Genomic DNA, 24,446 nt, shown 5'->3' on the forward strand with positions numbered 1-24,446 from the left:
TATGGGATGCATCCAGTTTGAAATGTCAAATAGGCAGTTTATGGAGTGGAACTTAAACTCAAGAAAGAGGCTGAGGCTGTATGTCTAAGTTTGAGTCATCTGAAAAGACATGATGATTGAAGCATGGGAGCTGATGAGATTACCAAATGAGTAAAGGAAGAGGACCTTGAAGGAAGACCCCAAATTAATGGGCACATCTTGGATGGTGATCCCGCGAAGAAGACTGAGAAGACAGGTAGAAAAGAATCAAAAGACAGCAGCAATGAATATACTTCAAAGGTACTTGAAAGTTTTTAGTAGTTACTCAACAATCCCCTCATTAAGAATGAGGTAGGTTTCTTTGTCCCAAAAGACCTTGCCCTGGAACATTGGTCCTATGTTAAAGGAATATAGCTCTCTACAAGGAGACTTTTCTAATAACCTAACTGAAACTCTCCAAAATAACCTGTTTGAGGAGTAGGAATGAAGGATTGTTAATGAAGGGAAAAAGTGAAAAAGTAGAAGTAGCAATATTGAATTCAGAAGGGGTAAAAGGAAGGAAAAATTATTTGTGTCTCTCAGTTTATTTCCAGGCATAACTATGAGCAGATAGATCGGAAAAAAATAATACCTCCTTAACAATTTCTCGGGTCACATGTTAATCTTCCACAAGAAATACAATTTATACAAATTAGATCCTAAAATGATTTTCAAGGTCCTAAATTTCAAGTCAACTTCTGAATATATTTATATTGTGCATGTATAAGAAGAGCCAGAGAGGTGGCACAGTGGATAGAGCACCAAACTTGGAGTCAGCAAAACCTGAATTTAAATCTAGTCTCAGACACTAGTGGTGTGACCCTAGGCAAGTCACTTAACCTTGTTACTCTAGTTTCCTCTTCCATGAAATGAACTAGAGAAGGAAATGGTAAACAACTCTGGTATCTTTTATCAAGAAAATTTCAAATGAGATCCTGAAGAGTAAGACATGACAGAACTACCAGAACAACAACAAAGTTTTGAAAAAGTAAAGTATCTCTTAAAATTCTCTAGTTCTCCCAATCTGATTTAATCAAGTCCTTAGATACCTGACCATTCAATTAAGTGCCACTTTATGCAAATCCGAGTTTTCTGTGAGTCCTGAAAACTGTTATCACCAACCAATAGACTGCTTTGAAAGGTTAATCTGTTCCCTAACTTAAATCATCTTTACTTTTATAGTAGCAAAAAAAATGATGTCATTAAACTAGAGATTTACAATTTTACCATACAGAGATACATGTGCCAACTGATTGTCTTGTTACCATTTCTATCTCAAGAAGTGATGAAAAATGTTGTTTAGAATGATCCCAGTATCATGGAATTTAAAAGTTGAAAGGGGGTAAAATTGGCTCTCCAGAGAAAGCCCGCTCCTCCAGGGATAATTTACTCCATTTTTGTATGGCACTAATTATAGGAAATATTGCCTAACTTTAAATTGTATTCTTTCACTTCTATCATTATTGATTATGCTCTCTGAGACCAACAAAAAATATCTTATCTCTCCTTCATATCAGAACACTAAATATTTAATGATCATTATCTATTAATGGGGGTCTGGGAGGGCCTTCTAAGTCTGTCCTTTAGGATAAAAATCAGTCAGTAAACATTTATTAAGTGTCTATGATGTGCTTTCAAGGACTTATAATCTAATGGGAGAAATAGCATTCAAACAAATAGATACAAAGCAAGCTAAATACAGGCTAGATAGGAAATAATTGTAAAAAGTTTCTTCAACAAATCCTTATATGACTTTACTTAAGACCTATCATCATCCCAGTTACTCCGCCTTTATTAAACTCTGGTGCCCAAAAACGAATGAAGAGTTGTAAATGACATTGAAAAGTAGAACTATCACTTCCCTATTCCTCAAAACCCCACCCTTAATGCTGCCCATAATAACTCATTTTTAGATGCACTGCTAATCATATGGAGCTTGTAGTTCACGAAAGCCCCTAGATCTTTTTTCTAAATAAAGGCTACTTATGGCTCCCCATTCTATATCTGTGGAGTTTATTTTGTTTAACCTAGGTGCAAATTTTCATATTTATCCCTAATGAATTCCATCTTATTAAATTCAGTCCAATATTCAAGTATGTCAAGATCCTTGTGGATCCTTTCTGGCATCTAGTCTATTAACTATCCTTCTAAGACTATGTCATCTAAAAATTTGGTTAACATGCTAGCTATACCTTTATCTAAATCATTGATTTAAAAAAACAGGGTGAAGTACATATGCTTTCAAGTGCTTAGTTGGAAATCTCTTTCCCTGTTGACATTAAACAATTGATAACTACTCTTTTAGTCCAGTCATTCAAGCAGTTTTCAATCCAAGCGATCGCCTTGTCATCTAATCCATATCTTTCTATCTTTTCCAGGAGAATTTTTCCATGAGACATTTCATCAAAAATTTACCAGGTAAACCATATTCACATTTTCCTCATCTACTGGTTTGTTTAATAAGAAAAGAAAATACAATCCTCCTGGCATGACCAGTTCTGAATCAAAGCATTCTGGTCCTTTGTAATCACCATTTCCCTAACTAGATGGTCAACAACCATCTTTTAATGATATGGTCAAGAATTAACTTTAGTTAAGTTCATTGACCTAAAATACAGCAATTCTGTTCCTTCCCTTTTCTGAAAATCAGTACATTTTTCCATTCTCCAGTCTTCTGATATTTGTCTTGTTTTGTTATTTCTTCATTATCTTTCAAATATTAAAGATCACATCTGACAGTCCTTTCAGGACCTAAGGATATGTAGTTTATTTAGGCCAGGTGATTTATATTCATCAGAGACAGCTTTTACTTATCTTGAATATCAACTTCCCATTAGCCATTTTTGGCTTTGTTTCCAATATAATTGTCCTTTTCAGAAAAAATAAATATAGAAACAGAGTTCTGCCTTCTCTCTGTTGTCAATTATTATCATCCTATGTGGCCCAAGAAAATCAAAAAAATCAACTCATTAATTAAAATCTATCAAGCACCTACTACGTGTTAATCTCTGCACTAAGTTCTGGGGGGGGGATACAAAACAAGCCAAAAGACAGTCTCTGTTCTCAAGGAACTCACAGTTTAATGGGGAGACAACAAACAATTTTTCCCCATTATAACTTTTTTTCAAAAAGCCTTTTATATCATTTTCCTTTACTTCTTTCACTAGCTTCAGCTCATTCTGAGATTCGGTTCTGATAATTTTTGTTCTTTGTTCTTTGTCCTTCATACTCTAAGAAGACCACAACATCAGGAAGGTGATGCCATGACAAGCACATGAATTGGATTTGAATGAGGGGAATACTCTGTTAATTCACCAGCCTCACTTTCTCCTCCAAAGTCATCTGGATCCAATGACCAGATATGAATCAGGACAACTGGAGTTGGCCCTGGATGTGAGGCAATCAGGGTTAAGTGACTTGCCCAAGGTCATACAGTTAGTAAGTGGCAAGTGTCTGAGGTTGAGTTAGAACTCCTGTCCTCCTGACTCCAAGGCCAGTGCTTCATCCACTGACTCACCTAGCTGCCCCTTGATAATTTTGCAGAATAACAACACATATCCATTCTGTGTAATAATAGTTTACTCTTGAAAATGGGCAACATATATATATGTATATATATTTCAAACAACTTTTTATGATATGTAGGCCATGCATGTATTTATATATCTATATACATCAATATCTATGTATATATACTCATATTATTTGTTATTATTAGTTCTTATAATTAACTTGCTATTGTATAATCTGGTATTATATTTCCACCCTTTTATTTAGTGCTATGGTTTCCCACTATTTTTCCTAAAAAGCTCTTACAATATCATCTAAAACATTTAGAAAGAAGAAATGATTGTAGCTACAAACCTGTGCAGGTACCATCAGCCAAATTCTAGGAGTTTATATATTTAAAAAAAATACAAGAGAAGAAATTGATATGGAGTAGCGAAATCCAGTATCCAAATCAAATAGAAATGGTGGACAGTAAAATATATAAAAAGATGCTTATGTGTACCATATACTAACTCATAAAACCACATATTAATATTATCTATGTTTCATCGAATTTTTATATATTTTGTTAAATATTTCTAGCTTCACATTGAGAAGCAAGACAATACCTTAGAGGCCATAGATCAAAAGACTGAAGCCTACACAATAACTTATCCAAGGTCATACAGTGAAAAGGCACAGAGGTAAGATTTTTATCTCAGATATTCATGCTCCTAATCTAGTATTCTTGCCTTCTGGGGTATTAACAGAGTCATAAAATATTTTTGGCAAAGTACAACATCCATGTATATTTTAAAAGTTAAGAAATAATAAGTAGAACTTGATTTAATATAGTTCTTTTTTAAAGTAACTATCTAATGCCAAAGAATAGCATAATCTTTAGTGAAAAATACTGAAGACTTTCCAATAAGATCAGGAAAAGAACAAAATATCCATTGTCAAAACTATTATTTGATATGGCTCTAGTTTAAAAAAGAAATAGAAAGAAACTGAGCAAACAAGCACTAAGAAAAAAACAAGATTATCACTGTTTAAAGATAGTATAATTGTTTACTTAGAGAATCCAAGATATTTAAGTAAACTGTAATTGAAACAATAACCATTAAAGAAGAAATATTTAAAATAAGTTCCCATGAATTATTAGCCTTTTCGTATACCAAGAAAAATCCTGTAGGAAGAGCTCAACAATTTATATTCGTAATAACCAAAGAATGTTTAAAAGACATGTAAAGAGGAATTACATGAATATAGCCACAAATCACTGTTTCTAGAAATAAAGACAAATGATTAAAGAATATTAATTGCTTGTGATTATACCATGTTGAGAGAGAGAGAGAGAGAGAGAGAGAGAGAGAGAGAGAGAGAAAGGAAAACTGATTGATCTAGTAATCATTTTACTTAGTGCTTACTATTTTGCCAGACTCTAGGCCTAAATACAAATACAAGAAAAGAAAAACAACCTTTCCCTCAAGGGACTCCCACTCTAATGTCCCAATAGAAGCAGACAAAACATGAGATATGGAAATTGGGAAGAGTGGAAGTGAGAGGGGATATCCACATGGGGAAAAGGTCGAAGTATTGAAATACATGAAAAAACTGTTCCCAGATTCCAGATTTGGGACTCAAGTACCCTGTGATCTGCAAGTTGAATTTACCTTCCACTTCAATTTCAATAACTCCTACTGCTTAATAAAATAATTTATCTGCTACTGCTGCCAGACATGTCTGTGTTAAATGTCAAGGCCATGAAGGATATCATGGATCCAGCCTCATATTTACTTTTTTCTATCATTTGTCCAGTAGGGGAAGCAACTTTAAAAGATTTGGGAACTCCATGCAATGACCAATAATAATTCCAACAGACACTATCAGAGGAAAACTATTACCTACTTCCTGAAAAAGAGATGATGGAATTATGGTGCAAAATGAGACAATATTATTTTGGATCATGGTCAATGTGGGATTTTTTTTTTGCTTGATTCCGCATATTTCTTACAAGTGTTTTATTTTTCTTTTTTCAAATAGAACATGAAAGGGAGAGAAAACAAATTTTTTCTCATTAATTTTTTTAAAATGATGAAATACTGAAAAATAAGTAGATCAAAGAACAAATCATAGAAATAATTAGTAATGTATAAGTCAATTATATGATGAGACATTATACTTAAATTTATGGGACTAAAGAAAAGCAGTATTCAAAGGAAAAAATATATCCCTACTTGTTTCAAAAAGTAAATTAAAATGACTTGAAAGGAACTGCCAAAAATAAGTAAATAAAAACACACTTTTCTAAATGGATTTATAAACAATTCTATTCGATTTTCAAGGAATAATTAAAATCTATACCACACAAATTATTCTTAAAAATTAAGAAAGAAAACTTTCTACCAGACTCCTTTTACCAAGCAAATATGACCCCAATACATAAATTAGGGAAAGATAAAACAAATTCATTAATGAATAATTTTAAAATATAATTAATATGTTGCCTAAAAACTATAGCAATTTATATGAAAATCATTCCCACTGTTCCATTTGAAATTATTTCAGAGAGACAAGGATTATTTAACCTTAGGGAAACTATTGACAAAATTAAGCAAGTTAGAAGCAAAAATCCAAATCAACATGATAATATTCTGCCAGAGGTAGAAAAAAAATTGACAAAGTGAACTAATTTATGCTGCAGAAGGATCTTTTTATATGATCAAAAAGTATATATCTAAAAAGTAGAAGTTGATATTATTTGCAATGAATGAATGAACAAATATATGAGTGCCTTAAAAAAGTATTTCTTAAACACCATATGTCAATCACTATACTAAGTGCTGAGCTTGCAAATAGAAAAACAGCAAGTTCCAGTCCCCAGGAAGTTCACACTCTAATGGAGGGAAAGAGGTATAAAAAATGTTTTAACTGCAGGTTGAATATAGAGTCCTAAAATCCTAAAGATGCATTATCAGGGTGGATGGCAGTACCCAGCAGATCTGACAGTGTGGAGGTAACCCAGATGATAAGGCCTAGGCTATATGATTCAATAGTTACAGATATCAAGACCTGATAGTCTTGCCAGAAGAATTCTATCTGATGACTCCCCAGATCACCCAAATTATATATGCAGATGTGTCTATACACTCCATGATTTCTCAATTGAATAGTATTTTAAAAAAACTTCATAGAACTAAAGTAAGGCTGTCTTCCCCCCTTCCCCTTTTATTACTCAACACAGTTCAATCCTTGAACAATGATCAGCTTATTTTAAACCTAAAGGCAATGTAATTTCTCTAAGATTCATCTTATTTCTTCCTTTATAACTTTAAAGCGTCTATTTTAGGAAAAAAGTTGAGAAAAATTATAATTGCATGCATTTAGGATAAATACTAACATTTAGGCAGAAGTTTGATTTCTTCCTTAAATTACATTCATATTTATCTCTAGATAATTCCTGACCTCTTTGTATTCAAGGCAAAATTCATGTTACTAGAAATGATGATAATGGTGATGATGCTAATGATGATGATATCAACAGTTATAAGTGCTCATGACTTAGCTAAATTAATTCAATCTCAAGGGGGGTGCTTTACAGAACTAGATAACATAACATTTCTTTTAGAGGATCAAAAGTCTAGAATCTTGATGAAAATAATAATGGGCAGAGGAAGGTCAAAATAAAAAGCAATGGTCTTTCCAGACTTCAGATTATACTATAAAGCAGTAATCACCAAAATTACTCAATACCAGTTTTAAAAAAATGAAAATTTCAATCAGTAGACCAGAATAAACAAAGAAGAGGTAGTTTAGTTGGGAAAGTTCTAGTCAAAGAAACTCTTATCAAAAAAAATGGAAAATGGCATGACAGAAATTAAATTTAGAGCATACATACTTATTGACTTACACCATATACAAGTTCAAAATGAATGTGACCTGAATATTAATGACCTTCTCATTCACTCTGAACTAAAGCAGATAACAATGCATATGATTCTAAATGGTAAATTCAAGCAATGACCGAGGTTGGTGTTATACATATAGCACTTTAGAAAACCCCTTCTTAAATATTGCAAAATTGAAAAGTTTCTTTAGAATAGCTATTGATTTCAGTCTTAGGGAATTACCATAGGGAGATTAAATTTTATTTTACTTCCAAGAAATATTTTATTTTGTTTTGTCTACTGGCTGAAATATAACAGGAAATGTCATGCTGAAGGTAAGGTAAGTAGTGTTCATTTCATTTCATATAGCAAAAGATTTAATGCTTTTTAATGATTTTTAAATCAATGGTTTCAAGAATAAAAAGTCAAGAATTTTAAGTGAATCAATAAAAATATATGAAGGAAGACAACCTAGCAGTTCCAAATTTCAAACTGTGTTACAAAATGAAAATCAATAGAAATGGTATATCGGTATAGCTTAGGTGCACAATATATATAGTAAATGACAGTGGTATTCTAGGATTTGATAAACACCCAAATTGTAGCTTTGGGTGTAAGAGTTCAATATCTGACAAAAATTTCTGGTAAAACCAGATGGCAGTTGGCAAAAATGAGACATGTCAATATCTCACACCATATTTCAAGATAAGGTCAAAATGGATAAATAATTTATATATAAAGGTAACATAATAACTAAATTAGAGGAACAAGGGAAAATATACACATCAAATCTATGGATAAAGGGAGAGTTTATGATTAAATAAGAAACAGAGCGAGGAACATGGGAATAAAATGGATAATTTTGATTACATGAAATGAAAAAGGTTTTATACAAACAAAGTTAATGCAGGCAAAATTAGAAGGAAAAACAAGAAACTGGGGAAACATTTATAGCAATTTTCTCTGATAAAGAACTCATTTCTCAAATATATAGGGAATTGATTCATATCATATAGAGAGAGAGAGAGAGATTAGTTATATATTATGTATATATGTATGTGTGTATGTATATATATATGTATATCCCAGTTGCTAAATGATCAAATGATATAAACAGATAGTTTTCAGAAGAAAAATTCAAAGTTATCTATAGTCACATAAAAATGCTCTAAATTACTATGGATTAGAAAAATGCAGATTAAGACAGTTCTGAGATACCATCTCAAACCTATCAGACTCTAGTCAACATGACAGAAAAGGAAGATGACTGGAACACTCATGCACTGGCTGCTGCAGTTGTGGATTATTCTAACTGTTGTGAAGGGAAATTTGGACCTTTATGCCCAAAGGTTATAAAACTATGTATATCCTTTGACACAGAAATATCATTACTAGGTAAAAAATTAAAAAAGGACTTAATGTGTACAAAAATATTGATAGCAGTTCTTTTTACAGTGGCAAAGAACTGAAAATTGAAGGGATGCCTGTCATTTGGGGAATGGTTGAAAAAGTTGTGGTTTATGATTGTGATGAAATACTATTGTACTACAAGAAATTATGAGCAGGATCATTTCAAAAAAAAACACGGGAAGATTTATATTCACTCATACAAAGTGAAGAGAGCGGAACCAGGAAAACATTGTACACAATAATAGCAAAGTTAAGAGTATGATCAACTGTGAAAGACTAAGCTACTCTGATCAAGGCAATGATCCAAGACAATTCCAAAGAACTCATGAAGAAAAATGTTGCCTACTTCCAGAGAAAGAACTGATAAACTCTGAATGCAGATTGAAGAAGACCTTTTTTTTGCTTTATTTTTTCATGTATTTTTTATCTATTTTCTTTAGCAACATGGCTAATATAGAAATATGTTGTGCAAAACTCCCCATGTATATTCAATATCAAATTTCTTGCCTTCCCGGGGAGGAAAGACAGAGAGGGGAGGAGAGAGAGAATTCAGAAGTCAAAATTTTTTTAAATGATGTTGAAAAAAATTCACATGCAGTGGGGAATTATACAATTAATTGTGTAATTGTATTAATTAAATAATACAATGATATAAATAATTGTATTAATTAAACAAATAAAACTATGCATGCTAAAGAGTCAATAGCTTCAATGATAAATATGTTGATGATAATAATAATAATAATAATAATATGAAAAAAATAGCAATTGTGTGTTCCAAGCACTGAATGCTTTACAAATGTTATCTTACTTGATCCTCACAGTCCTGAGAGATGGATGTTATTATTACCCCAATTTTACTGGAGTGGAAACTGAGACAAAAGGGAGGTTCAGTCTCTTGCTCAAAAATCACACAGTTAGCAAAGTATCTGAAGTGGAATTTGAACTTGGTCTTCCTGCCTCCAGACCCTTTGCTCTATATAATGCACCACCTTGAATTTGTGCGTGGCAGCTCAGCATTTCAAGTGAAATATGTATAAACTGAGGCTCTTGGTCTTACTTTGATGTAACTTTGGGAAGAGCTCACCCAAACAAGTATCACAAAATATAAAATAATTAGGTTTAAATTACATAGAATTTAAAGGAGAAAAAAAAAGAAGGGGAATGACCTAATTAGAAAAGTATTGACATCAAATATTTCTGATTAGATGTGATATAAAGGAAATTAACAGAAATATAGACCGGGGATTAAGTATGGACCTGTGAATTCACTGACTGGAAACTACTAAATAAGTAAGTTTTGTCTGCAACTTGGAATCCTAGAAAGTTGCCCTAAAAACTGAGAAATTACTCTAAATTACTATGGATTTGCCCAGGGGCACACAGTCAGAAAGTGACAGAGATCTAAAGAATTCAGGTCTTCTCTGACTTCAAATTCCATTACCTAATCCCTCCATCAAACTACCTTTGTGTTTGTGTGTGTGTGTGTGTGTGTGTGTGTGTGTGTGTGTGTGTGTGTGTGATCAAAAGTCATTCCCAATTAGTTTATAGTAAAAGAATATAAACCAACTGTTCTCAGAAAGAATTGTAAATTATTAACAATCAAATACAAACATTGCTCCCAGTCATAAATAATAGAAATATACATTTAAAACAACTGTCTTTAGACAGCAAATTGACAATTGTGACAGTTTTAATTTCAAATTGACCATTTTACCAACAAACTAGTTCAAGACTCCAGGATCAATTAAAGCTCTCTCCTCTGCTTCAAAGCCCATGGTAGTGTTTATTTCTCAAGCTGAGATGGAATAATGTCCCTCTAGGTCTATAACTTCCTGGATTTCCAGGGAGGGCATCACCAGAAAACTGAAGCAATCCTTTCCAGGGTTTGTCATTATGCATATCCTTTCAAAATCAGCTAGGAAAGACTTGGCATCTGGAATTAGAAGAGCAACAAATTAAATATCAACAATTAAACAAAATAAAGATTGTTTTGTCCTAAATAATCACATTAGGGTGCTATTCATAACCAAAAAAATTAATAATACATGGAATAGACATACAATTTGAGCACCATTTGACAGACTGGTTAGCTCCAATGGGTCTCAAGTATTCTACTACATATTTTATACATGCATACTAATATAACACAAGCAAATAAAATTAATTTTGTGGACACCAAATAACCAACAACAAAATTATGAATTGGATGGATCCATAATACATGTTCCAACACAAAAGCAAGAAAATAAAACAAGCATACTAAATACAAACAATAATTAACATATGTGCAATTACAGACAAAGCATACATTACAGGGGTAAACAGTAACATTATTAACTAAGGATACATAAAATAATTATAGCTGCTTCCCCTGGTAACTTCTAAATTTGCCTGGTCACTGGTTGAATATTGCTAGCTATCTTGTGATCTTCCGGTCTGTCTGCCCCAATACCTGAGCTAAATGCTGACATGGGTTGGATATAATACTCATCAGAACTATTTGACCTTGCCTATCCAAACATGAACTTACTGGGAGCTCAGATTGACAAGGAGTGTTACTTTGCCCTTTGGGATATGTCTGTTCCCCAAGAACCTCTATTGCTATTATTGATTTGAAGCCATGTTGTATATGATTGTTAATAGTTTATAATTCTTTCTGAGAACAGTTGGTTTATATTCTTTTACCATATACTAACACTACCATAGGTTTGACCCATTATTTGAACTAGTTGTTAGGATGCTGTATACAGAATCTTCTCCATATCATGGAAATGTCTCTCCATCACTTGAAGATTTGACAGCATATGACTCACACCCAGGAAATCAATGGATAGGATATAAATCCATTGGCAATATCCTAGATAGAATTGTTTACAAAGCTATATGAGATTTGTTGTCCTTACTGTTGTTTTGTTCTTAGCATCCCAAAGATTCATAAGTGTGTCATTAGATCATTGAGATTTTAGATCTCCTTAAGAGTAGTAAGATAGTGTTCTAAACTATCTGATGCCAGACAAAGCTAACCCTTTCAGGAGTATACTTCAGAGTATCTGCCTTGATCTGAATGGAACCTGGCAAGAAGTCCATACACTGAGAAATACTTTTCCCATGATACTTCGGCAACCATGAATGTTCCTGATTCCTGATTGGTAATGCCTATGCACACTTTCTGAATTGGTCAGGCTCTATTTATGTTCCTACTATCTCCTTCCAGAGACAGAAAGTCAATATAACTTTTTCAAAGGTTTCCTAGTACATGTGTTCTCAAATACTCAGCAAAGTCAGTAGTTGTTCCCACTGCACATAATGAGCACAAATTTCACACTTCTTGGTAACATATGCAGCCACCATAGAGCAGGAAAATCTGTTTCTTATCAGCTCTGAAGTTTCTTATTGATCTGTATGTTCAAAGCAATTGTATCATTTTAAAGAGAGATGAGAACAGGGTAGCACCAACTGCTTCATGGTACCACATGTGGGATAACTGAGAGTATTCTACTACTTGAGATGGTTCTAGAAATATAGGAATGAGAGGAAAAAGAATTTGAGGAAATGAGCATAAAACAAGAGAAAAATATCATTTTTTTCAGATAATTTACTTAGAGAACCCTGGGAAGTTAACTAAAAAAAGTGAAATAGTAACTAGTAAATTGTAGGCTATAAAATAAATCTATATAAATCAATAGCATTACTATAAATTACCAACAAAATGCTTCATAAAGTAATAGAGAAATATCATTAAAAATAACTATGGAATACATTCTACATCATGTATGCTCTCTTTATGACATCCAAAATCTCACCAAAAATAACAATTTTGCACACGATAAAAGAATTTCATTTGTCTCCATGGTCTAAGATACCAAGAGCTCCAACATGATAACAACTCCAGGAGTGAACTAGAGGGAGCCATTTCCCCAACAGCCTTCATTCTCTCTCAGATCTGCACAAGTGAATTCATGGGCTTGCAAGAAAACCTATCCTTATTCTTCCTTCCTTACATAGTAGAAAAAAGCAAAACCCAGAAGCTAGCTTTGAATGTCCTCCAAGATGGCAGAGCTATGTGTTTCAAAAGTTCTCAGTCAGAGAACGGAGGAACAAAGGATACTGGGGCAATTGTCACCCAGAAGAGGGAGAGGACATAGACTCAGAGAGGACATTTCATAGCAAATAGTGAGAGAAACAGGTAGTAAAGAACTATACAACAAGGACAGGTAAACACCTCTAATCTCTCTACCACATATAGGAATTACTATTTCTAAGAATAAGGCCCAGTTGGGAGACAAGAACTACAAGTCACTAACATAGAAAATGATTAGAAGAGAGAATTCAAAATATGTAACTTAGAAGATTTCATTCCATTGATAATACAGAATAAATAAGGAATACATTAAGTATAAGGGTCATGAATCAAAAACTAAAAGTCCAGCATAGAGAAAACAGGAAGAAAAATAATGAAGAGAGTATGAGAAAGTAATCTTCATTTTTACAAAAAGTCACAGAGATATTGCAAATAAATATTAAAAAGCAGAAATGGTAAGTATATCCTTTACAAATCACAATGCAATAACAACAGAAGTCAATTAAGGGAGTATAAACAAACTGACCCAGACTCAAATTAAGACAACAATGAAATCCTAAAAATGAGTGGGTTAAAAACAAACAATAGAAAAAATTACATGAAAGAAAATACCAAAGATGTAAAACATAAAAAATTTCTGAGATTCAACTAAAACGATACTCTGGGAGGAAATTATATTCTAAAATATACAATAACAAAATTAAAAAGGAGAGGATTAATGAACAAGATATGCATTTTTTAATTTCTTTTCTAAAAATTAGAGGAGAAATCAATAAACTGGAAACCACCTCCCCACCAAGACACTATCTATCATCTCATTCTCTGCCATCTCCTTTTCCTTTTACCTTCAATTTTTCGCAACTTCAGGGTTTTTTCCAATGTGTCCTGTCTTCTCATTATGAGCTTCAGTATCTGTCCTTCCAATGAATAGGCTGAATTAATTTCCATAAGTATTGATTGTTTGATCTTCTTGCTGTGCAAAGGTCTCTCAAAAGTCTTCTTTTGGCACCACAATTCAAAACCATTGATTCAGCAAGGCTCAACTTTCCTTTTAGTCCAAGTCTCACAGCCATACATTTCTACTGCAAAAACCATGTGGAACTGTCATCAAGGTGATAGTTCTGCCTTTTTTTTATAAGCTGTTCCAATTTACCATGATTTCCTTCCAAAAAGCAAACATCTTTTAATTTTATGGTTACAGTTGCCATCTACAATAATCTTTGAGTTTAAGACTATAAAGTCTGACTCTTTCCATTTCTTCTCCCTTTATTTGTCAGGAAGTGATGAGACCACTTGTAAAGATCTTAGTTTTTTTGGACATTAATCTTCAAACCAACTTTTACACTTTCCTTTAAAAAGAGGTTCCTTAATTCTTCATTTTCTGCCATTAAAATGGTGTTTTCTATATATATATATTGATGGTTGTTGATATTTCTCCCAGCACTCTTCTTTCTGGTTGGGGATTCATCCAGAATTGGCATTTCACAAAATGTACTTTGATTATAAATTTAATAAATAAGATGATAATACATAGTCTTATTATATTCTTTTCCTAATCTTAAATTAACCAGTTATTTCATGTTCAGTTCTAACTGGTGCTTCTTTTAAAAATACTTTGTTATTTTATTTTATTCTTTCCAATGGTATGAAAAGATAGCTTTCAACCTTCATTTTTTCCAACTTTTGAATTTCACATTTTTCTACCATCCATCCTCCCTTCATTCCTCTCATTCCCATGATAGTGAATAATCTGATATAAATTATACATGGACAATCATATCTGATATATTTCTGTATTATCCATGTTGTGAAAGAAAAATCATAACTTAAGGGGGGAAAAGCATAAGAGAGAGAAAAAAATATAAAGCAAATTTTTAAAAGTAAAAATAATATGTTTTGGGGCAGCTAGGTGGTACAGTGGATAGAGCACTAGCCCTGGAATCAGGAGTACCTGAGTTCAAATCTGATCTCAGATACTTACCTAGCTGTGTGACCTTGGGCAAGCCACTTAACCCCATTTGCCTTGCAAAAAAAAAACAACTAAAAAAATAGTATATTTTAGTCTGCATTCAGAGTTCAGAGTTCTTTCTCTGGATGAGGATGGCATTTTCCATCACAAATCCTTTAGAATTGTCCTTGATCACTGGACCATCATAGTTGGTCATCACACAATATTGCTGTGAATGTGTTCTCCTGGTTCTGCTCACCTCACTCAGCATCAGTCCATGCAAGTCTTTACATGTTTTTTCTGAATTCCACTGGTTCATGATATCATACAGAACAATAATACTCCATCACATTCTTATACAGTAATCTGTTCAGTCATTCCTTAAGTGATGAGTGTTCCCTCAGTTTCCAATTTTTTGCCACTACAAAAGGAGCTGATATAAATATTTTTGTACATATGGGTCCCTGTTTCCTTTTTTTATGATCTCTTTGGGTTACACCCTAGAAAAAATATTGCTGCATCAAAGAGTATGCAGTTTTATTGCCCCTTGGGCATAGTTCCAAATTGCTCTCCAGAATGGTTGGATCAATTCACAACTCCACCAATAGTACATTAATATCCCACTAAGTCTTAGACCCTATACAGGCTGCTCAAGAGATAAGCAGGGTAATCTGGTATTCTCCTATCCTGGAATATTTACCATATTTGACTGTGGTCCACACAAAGACTTTAGTGTAATGAATGAAGCAGAACTAGATTTTTTTTTTCTGGAACATGCTTGCTTTCTCCATAATTCAGTAAATGTTAGCAATTTGGTCTCTGGTTCCTCTGTCTCTTCAAAAAAAATCTTGTAAATAAAACAACTTTGAAAGACTAAAAAGTGTTCCTCAATGTGAGACTCCAAAGGACAAATGATGAAAATACACTACATAACAGAGAAGTAGAGAAATAGTGGGACAGATTGAAATATACATTTTCAGACATAGTCAATTTATTTATCTAGTCCTGAAAAAAGTCAGAGAATCCAGGAGGAATTCTAAAAAGGAAGAGAATTCTATGCAAAGGGAATAAAAGGTGAAAATGATAACAGCCACACTAGATCATGGAGCTTAGAGACTGGGGGGGGTGGAGAAAGATATAAGAAGAATAGGAAGGGGGGAGAGACTGTGAAGCACTAAGTAAACATTAAGGGTATTTTGAGCACTTGGCATAATGATGTAATGACTGATCAGGTATACAGGCACAGATGAGGTAACTCCTGTGGATCTGTATTTGACACAATAAATCAATAATCTCTAACTAAACAACAAAGTAAAAATTATAAAAATTCAAGAAAAGATCAATAAATTTGCAAAAAGACTATTGAATTGACAAAATTAAAACTCATTTTAAAAACCTAATTAAATGAACATTATTTCTTTCATTTTAAAATTCTCTTCCTCCCTCCAGTCTTAATGAAAAAAAATTCAAGAAAAATAAAGTGAAAAAATGCTTCAATCTGCACTTAGAAATTAACAAGAATTTTAAAAGAGAATGAAAAACCAAATTATTTCTCCCATAAATCAAAGAGAACCTATAAGAATTTGAAAGAAAATAAAGGAAATTGTCAGAAATAATTTTGTCCTATTATATGCTAGGGACCATTTGGTGAGAATAGAAAACTAGATCTAAAGTCAGAAAGATCTGAGTTCAAATCCAATCTCAGACTCTTACTGTGTAACCCTGAGCAAGTCACTTTATCCTGTTTGCCTCAGTTTCCTCATCTGTAAAATGAGCAGGAGAAGGAAATGGCAAACTGCTCCAGTATCTTTGCTGGAAAGAAGAAAAACCCAAATGAGGTCATGAAGAGTTGCCTGCACACAACTGAAATGACTGAACAATATTCTAATTAACTGCAAACTTAAAAGGAAGACATGAAGAAATACAAAAAGCTTAAGTATCTAGGATAACAAAAAAAAAGAAAGAAAGAAATTATTTAAATAGCTGAATATCAGTGGGGGGAAAAAAAGCCAATTGAAATAGGTATAAACATATTGTTCAAAGCAGTCTAGGACCAAAGGGCTTTACACAGGAATTCTTTCAAATATTCAAAGAACAATTAAGTCTAATACTATTTAAATTCTTTGGAATAATAAGAAAAAAGTACACTCCTAATTTCTTTCTGTGTTATGATCTTGATACTTAACCTAAGGAGAGACAAAGCAGACCAATGATCCCAATAAATACTAATGTAAAAAAAAAAGTTAAATAAAATACCAGTAAATAAGTTACAACAACATATTAGGAAGATTATGCTATGACGAAGTTAAATTAATATCTAAAATGATGGAATAGTATAAAATAAGAGAGACTATGACTATAATGAAATATTAATAAAAAACAAAACTATATCATTATGGTAAAAGACACTGAAAAAGCTTCTGATAATATTCAATATTCACTTCTATTAAAAATTATAAAAATCAAAGGAATAACTAGATCTTTAGTAAATAGTATTTTTCCAAATCCTAGGACAAACATCATATATAATGGAGAAAACTTAGAGATTTTATCAATAAGGTCAAGGACAAAAAAAGCATGCCCATTTTCACCACTACTATTAAATATAGTTCTAGTAATGCACACTGAAGCAATGACAAGAAAAAATAACTGAGAAAATAAAATTGTGACTTTTTGCAGATGATATGATAATATAATTAGAGAAACCTAGGTAGTCAAGTAAAAACTTAATTGAAATAATAGATAATTTCGGGGCGGCTAGGTGGCGTAGTGGATAAAGCCCTGGAGTCAGGAGTACCTGGGTTCAAATCTGGTCTTAGACACTTAATAATTACCTAGCTGTGTGGCCTTGGGCAAGCCACTTAACCCCGTTTGCCTTACAAAAAAACCTAAAAAAAAAAAAAAGGAATAAAAATAAATAATAGATAATTTCAATTGGACATGTAAAGAGCATGACAACAATAACATGATGCCAAGGAAATTAAGGTTGATGTATCTCTTAAACTAAAAAGTTCTGAATGACAATGGTCTAAGTTGATTGGAGGTCCACTTTAAGTCTAGCACCAAAATAAGTGAGCCCCAGGAAGAGGGACACTACCAGACTGTCCAAGTCTGGTGCACACTGATCCCTATTTGAAATACTGAAGTCAAAGGTACCATGCCAATAAGTTAATGTGACAGGGAAAAAGTTGGGGGTAGAGCGTGAGTAGTCACTATACTTTTAGTCTATGTAAGATAGGAAGAATCAGTCTTAAAATAAAACTAAAAATAAAAGAAGCAGTAAAGTTATAAGATGAAACCACATAAATCATCAGCATTCCTATATTTAACTCAAGGAAGTAGAAAGAACAAGAAAAATAGTCATTCAAAACAACTAAGAAATTTTAAAATATTTGAGTGTATTTCTACTATTATTCACCTGTGGACTATTGGAATGTCATTATAAAACACTCGGAGAAATATCAATTTTTTACAGATATGTTGCCACTATTATATTTAAAATGACAATATTACCTAAATCACTTTAACATTTGGTGTTCTACCAAAACCTAAAAAAAAAGATAATTTATAGACTTAGAAAAATAATAATCAAAATTCCTATGGAAGAACAAAGAAATTTTAAGGGTTAAAAATAAAGAAAAAAAAAGAAGGAATAAGTGAACCCTTTAGACCTAGAACTCAAGCTATATAAATAAGCAGTAATCATTTAACCAAACTGGTAATAGTTTAAAAAAAAAGAGAAGTCAAATAGTGGAACATATTAGAAATGCAACATAATGAAGCAAACATAGCAATATTATTTTTGTATAAACCCAAAGATGTCAATTATTGGAGGAAAGGGCTCACTATTTGAAGACCAAAAAAAAAAAAAAAAACTGCTAGGAAAATTGGACAACAACCTGAAAGAAATTAGGTTTAGAACACCACAAACTATATACCAAATAAATTCTAACTGTATACAGGATCTGGATAGAAAAGAGTCATATTGGGGCAGCTAGGTGGCGTAATGGATAAAGCACCGGCCTTGGAGTCAGGGAGTACCTGGGTTCAAATCTGGTCTCAGACACTTAATAATTACCTAGTTGTGTGGCCTTGGGCAAGTCACTTAACCCCGTTTGCCTTGCAAAAACCTAAAAAAAATTCAATAAGGAAAAGGTTCAGACCTAACAAGTGATGGAGGATAGCATAAGATAAAATAGACAATTTATGATATATTAGGTTTTTTAATTTTGACCAAAAATCTAATGTGCTAATAATTTAAAGGGAAACAGGCAATAGGGAGAAATCTTTGCATTAAGTTTCTCTAATAAAGATCTCATATCTAGGATGCACATGAAACTGATTCAAATTTAATAAAGCTAAATGTTAATCCCCAATAGAACAATAATCAACAGATATTATTTACAACAGATGTGATATAATCTTAGCTCTCCCTAGATCTCTTTTAAAAATTTTATAAATTCTGCAAATGAACTCCTATTTAAATATACCCAACATAAGGAAGGTGTTTTAACCTTTAACCTATTTATTCCTTTAAGGAATCCATAATAACCTAAATTAACTAATCCTCAAACAATAGAGAACAATCCAGGACAATCAATTCACCTCCAAATGAGAATCAAGGAGATGCCCTTGACCTCTGAGAGATTTTGTTGGACACCTTTGAATAAATATTTCCTAATCTTCTAAATTATGTCACAACAGAGCTTGACATGAACTCAGTTCATATCAAGTCCCATAACTGCCACTTATAAGTTAAACAACTTTAAAGGGTCAGTTTCCCTATTTTAATCTCAGTTTCTTCACCTTGGACTCTAAAGTCCCTGTCATTCTATAATTTTTATGGAGCAACAGTTATTTTAAAAAAATTACATTTCATGAATAGAATGAGGGTGTCCACATTAAAGGAATAGAAGATCCTACTATATCAGGTGCTGATCAAAGTACTGGCAAAGTAGTTGGAAGCTAGGTCATGCAGAGAATTAAGTACTGGGCTTGGGAATCATGGAAGATTCATCTACCTGAGTTCAAATCTAGTCTCTGACTCTTACTAGCTGTGTGACCCTGGACAAGTCACTTAATCTTGTTTGCCTCAGTTCCTCAGCTATAACATGAATTAGAGAAGGAAATGCCAAACCATTCCAGGATCTTTGCCAAGAAAACCCCAAATGGAGTTGAAACAATTAATCAACAGCAAGCTACACCTAGGTCATTCTGGATATTGTATTTTTTTAAAAAAAGAATAATCATATGATTTCAATGAAATATTACTGTACTCTAAGACATAATGAGCAATCAGATTTTAGAAAAACCTGAAAAAACTTATATGAACTGATACTGAGTGAAGCGAGCAGAAACCAGAGAAGGCTGTATACAGTTTCAGTAGTACTGTACAATGATCAACTGTGAATCAACTGACTTTGCTCTTCTCAGCAATACAATGATCCAAGACAATTTGAAAAGACTTATGAAGGAAAATGCCATCCAGAGAAAGAACTAATGAAGTCTGAATGCATATTGAAAAAAACTATTTTTTATTTTCTGTATACTTTCCTGTGATTTTTTCCCCTTTGGGGTCTATATCTTCTTTCATAGCATGACTATATGGTAATGCTTTGTATAATTGAATATATATAACCCACATAAAATTGCTTACTGTCTCAGGGAAGGAGGAAATGAAGAAGAGAGAAAATTTGGAAGTCAAAAGAAAATTTTAACAAATTTTTTAAATTGTCTTTACGTGTAACTTGGGAAAATTAAATATTAAAAAATTAAATTAAATTAAAAATTTAAATAACCTTTTGAGCATAGAAATCAAGTTTAATGACACATGCTTGTACAGGTAACAAAAGAGCATTTGAAACAGCAAAAGAAATATCCAGTATGATAAAGTGGGGGTCCTAAGAAGGGAAGAAATTAGTATTTATTAATCACCAACTTTACAAAGATTGTCTCATGTGATTCTTACAACAACCATATGAAGTAGATGCTATTGTGGAACTCATTTTACAGTTGAGGAAACCAAGGCAAGAAGATCTTCTTCATATGACCAGCAGTCTATATAATAAAATATTTCTGTTGTATCACTCCAGAAATCAGGGTTAGCACCAAGAATGCAAATTAAAGAGAAGTAAACTTTGATGCAACTTAAGAAATTTTAAATAATTAGTCATCCAGCAATTAAAAAGTGTTGCTTCTTGAACACTGGTTTGTGTATCATTGGAGGTATTCACACCAACACTGAATTCTAGATACTGTCAATGGAATCTGCATCCCTTAGGACACTGGATAAGATCTCTAATATTCCTTCATATATGGAGTCCCTGATTGTAACTCTACTACCCACCATATAAAATAACACTTCCTTTTAGATTCCATTTACTTCCATTTATTCTTAAGTTTCCAAGAGCTAATAATGAAATAACTAAATAAATAAACAAATGATATAAATCTAAGTTACCACAACACACATTGCATCACTTTCTGTTAATGATATTCCCAAGTCTTTCTTTCTAAAAACTGGTCTTAAGACTCATGGGGCAGCTAGGTGGTGCAGTGAATAGAGTACTGACCCTGGAGTCAGGAGGACCCAAATCCAGACTCAGACACTCAATAATAATTGCCTAGCTGTGTGACCTTGGGCAAGTCATTCAACCCCATTGACTTAAATAAATAAAATTTTTAAAAAACTAAGACTCAAAGAGCCTTTCAGAAGACGATATGGAAATTCTGACTTGAAGTATTCATTTTATCTGTTGACCCTGCTCTCTAAAGGGTGATTCACAAGACAAAGGAGCTCCAGCTCTGCCACTAACTCAAAAACTTTGGGGCCAGAATTATCATCATTTCATTGTAGAGGGTAATTCCAAATAGGAAACACCTTGCACCAGTAACAGAATGGCAGCTGATCTGATAGTGTTGCCTGTTTTATCCAGATTCTTCTAGATAATGATGATGATTTTTGTCCTTTGTTGTCAAAGAAGACCATGATATTGAGGAGGTGATGTTATGACATGTACATCAATTGAATTTGAATTAGAGTGGACTATGCTAAGTCACCAGCCTCACTTTCTCCTCTGGAGCCATCTGGATCCAGTGACCAGATAGGGATCAGGATGACTGAAGATGGCCCTGGAGGTGAGGCAATCACAGTTAAGTGACTTGCCCAGGGTCACACACCTTGTAAGTGACTGAGATCAGATTTGAACTCAGGTCCTCCTGACTTCAGAGCTGGCACTCTACTCACTTTGCCATTCCCAAATAGTAATGATTGTCCTTCATTCTCAAAGATCACGTCAGGGAGTTGATGCCATGACAAGCACATGAATTGGATTTGAGTAAGGGGATCCTGAGCTAAGTCCCCAGCCTAATTTTCTCCTCCAGAGCCTGGGTCCAGTGATCAGATAGGAATCAGGATGATTGGAGATATCTACTGCCATCCCAAATAGTATGTTTCAAAAGAACTTGATTTTGACCAGTCATGACTTGGAAACCATCCTTTACACAGTAGAGAAACACATGGGTCAGCACATGTACTTAGAAAACTGTAAATTAATATTAACTATGCTTTATTGTACTTTTATTTAGATTGTTAAACAGGTTTCATTTATATTGCAATCTGGGCTGCTTGAAGTATGGGAACTTCAAGTTTTACTCTTCTGTCTCTCTTATTCTACCAAAACTCCAAAGTTATTGCTCAAAACCATTTATTGGGGGCCACTAGAAGGTGTGGTGGTTAGAAGCACCAGCCCCAGCCTCAGGAGGACCTAAGTTCAAATCTGACCTCAGACACTTAATAATTATCCAGCTATGTGATCTTAGGGCAAGTCATTTAACTCCATTGCCTTGAAAAAAAAATGTATTGTCTTGGCCTTCCAAGCATCTTAAGTTCTTCATGAGAGGCAGGAAGTATCTCTAGTCAAGCCCCAGTGCATTCAATCTCAAAAAGAAAAAGAAAAATCTTTAAAAAGAAGAGAAAGTACCTCTCAATTGAATTTGAAGAAGAGAGAGGGAGAGAAGAATTAATGTTCTTTCCAACCTAACTGTGAATTCTGGCCACGACTTTGTCAAGGTCTCTGCAGAGCATCCCTGCAATCCATTCCATCTTTCTTACCATTTTCTACAGTAGTCTAATAGGTAAATATTGCTTTTTCTCTTTGTGGCAGGACCGAAAGAAGGAGGGGGAGAAAGGGCTGAGAAGTGTCTAGTTCAGAGTATATGCAAACTAAATCAAATGTATTGTTCAAAATTTACAGCAGGTCATCTCTTCTTTTTTCTTATTCTTTTTCAATATCGCATGAAGGGCTGCCCAGCAAGGTCAAACTCCCCTTATTAATGAGGCCTTGCTGAAGCTCTGTCTCATTAGGGCCCTCAGAACTATGCATTTACTGCAATTTGCTGCAGTTAATAGAGAAAGGTCAAAGGAGGTCACGTTCAATTTTCACTTGGCAGAGGGAGGAAAAATGGAAGCCATTCATTTGCACAAATTTGAATAATTCTTCTCAGTCTCCTTTTCTTTATCTGGATCTGGATAATTCCTGCATCTTCCCTCACTCACAATCATTTCCAAAGGGCCAGCAGTCAGTTTTCTATGAAGGCTGAAATGGAGTTGACAGATTCTATGAATCTGGGTGTCCCAATAAAGCCTTTGGCTCCTTTCCCCCTCCCCTTCTCACAACAAGGAATAGGAGCTGCCTCTAGTGAGCTCTTAAACTTATCATAAATGTATCAAGATTGCCGTGGGCCATGAAACAGCTGTAGACAATTAATCTTTCCACAATTCCTCCACATAAGAATTGCTTTCCTCCCAGAAAGTAACATCTGCCATACTGGGGTGATTATTCACAGCCCATGAGTGCCCACCATAGTTTTATGCATAGAGCGATCAGTGGCAATGAAGCAAAATTTATCGTTTTCCCTGGCTCAGTAAAAATAACATTTCAGCTGCATTAAAACATCATCCATCAGCATTGTCCCTGAGCTCAGGGCCCCATCTCATCCAAAGAAATTAAAAAGTATTCATTTTAATGCTAACTTCTGATGCTTGCCATGACATTGCTTTTTTGGAGGAGGATGTGATGGTAGGGACGAAGATGAAATGAAAAGGTTAGGCGGTGCAGTGAGGCTGAGGATGAAATGTGATACAGTATGGTAATGATATCCCAATTATGGGAACATTGGTTCTTGTTTATTCATTACTTTAGAATGCTTCATCAAAAATCTTTGAATCAAATTGAATAACTGAAAGAAGAAAATGATTGCAGATAAGCAAGGAAAATCTTCTGCCACTGAGAAAGTGTATCTAACAATAAAAATAAATAAATCACTGCTACTCTGCAGTACTGACCTAAGATACCAATTCCATTCATACTAATTGGGGAAATTCTAAAAGTAAACCCTCAGAACCCTAATATCATCAGGGTCATAGAAGTCAAATAAGACAGAGGTCCTGAGAGTGTGTGCATTTTTTAATGTTTTAATTATCATAAAAGAAGAAAGAAAAAGGAAGGGAAATGGAATACACTAGGGGGAAAAGAGAGAGGAAAGTTGCGGGAACTGGAAGACTATACAAACAAGAAAAAAAGGCAGGGAAATGGGAGACCCTTGA

The 24,446-nt window shown here is 33.5% G+C and overlaps 1 long non-coding RNA gene across 1 annotated transcript in view; it reads right to left on the reverse strand.

Moving 5' to 3' along the window:
* Positions 1-10,501: 10,501 nt before the first annotated feature.
* LOC141516069 (uncharacterized) overlaps positions 10,502-24,446 on the reverse strand; it is a 50,098-nt gene continuing 36,153 nt past the window's right edge. The window contains exon 3 of the long non-coding RNA XR_012476603.1: positions 10,502-10,743. This is a non-coding gene — a long non-coding RNA (uncharacterized LOC141516069). The remainder of the gene's footprint in view (positions 10,744-24,446) is intronic.

The sequence above is a fragment of the Macrotis lagotis genome, chromosome 3 (genome assembly GCF_037893015.1).
Source record: "Macrotis lagotis isolate mMagLag1 chromosome 3, bilby.v1.9.chrom.fasta, whole genome shotgun sequence".
NCBI lineage: Eukaryota > Metazoa > Chordata > Mammalia > Peramelemorphia > Peramelidae > Macrotis > Macrotis lagotis.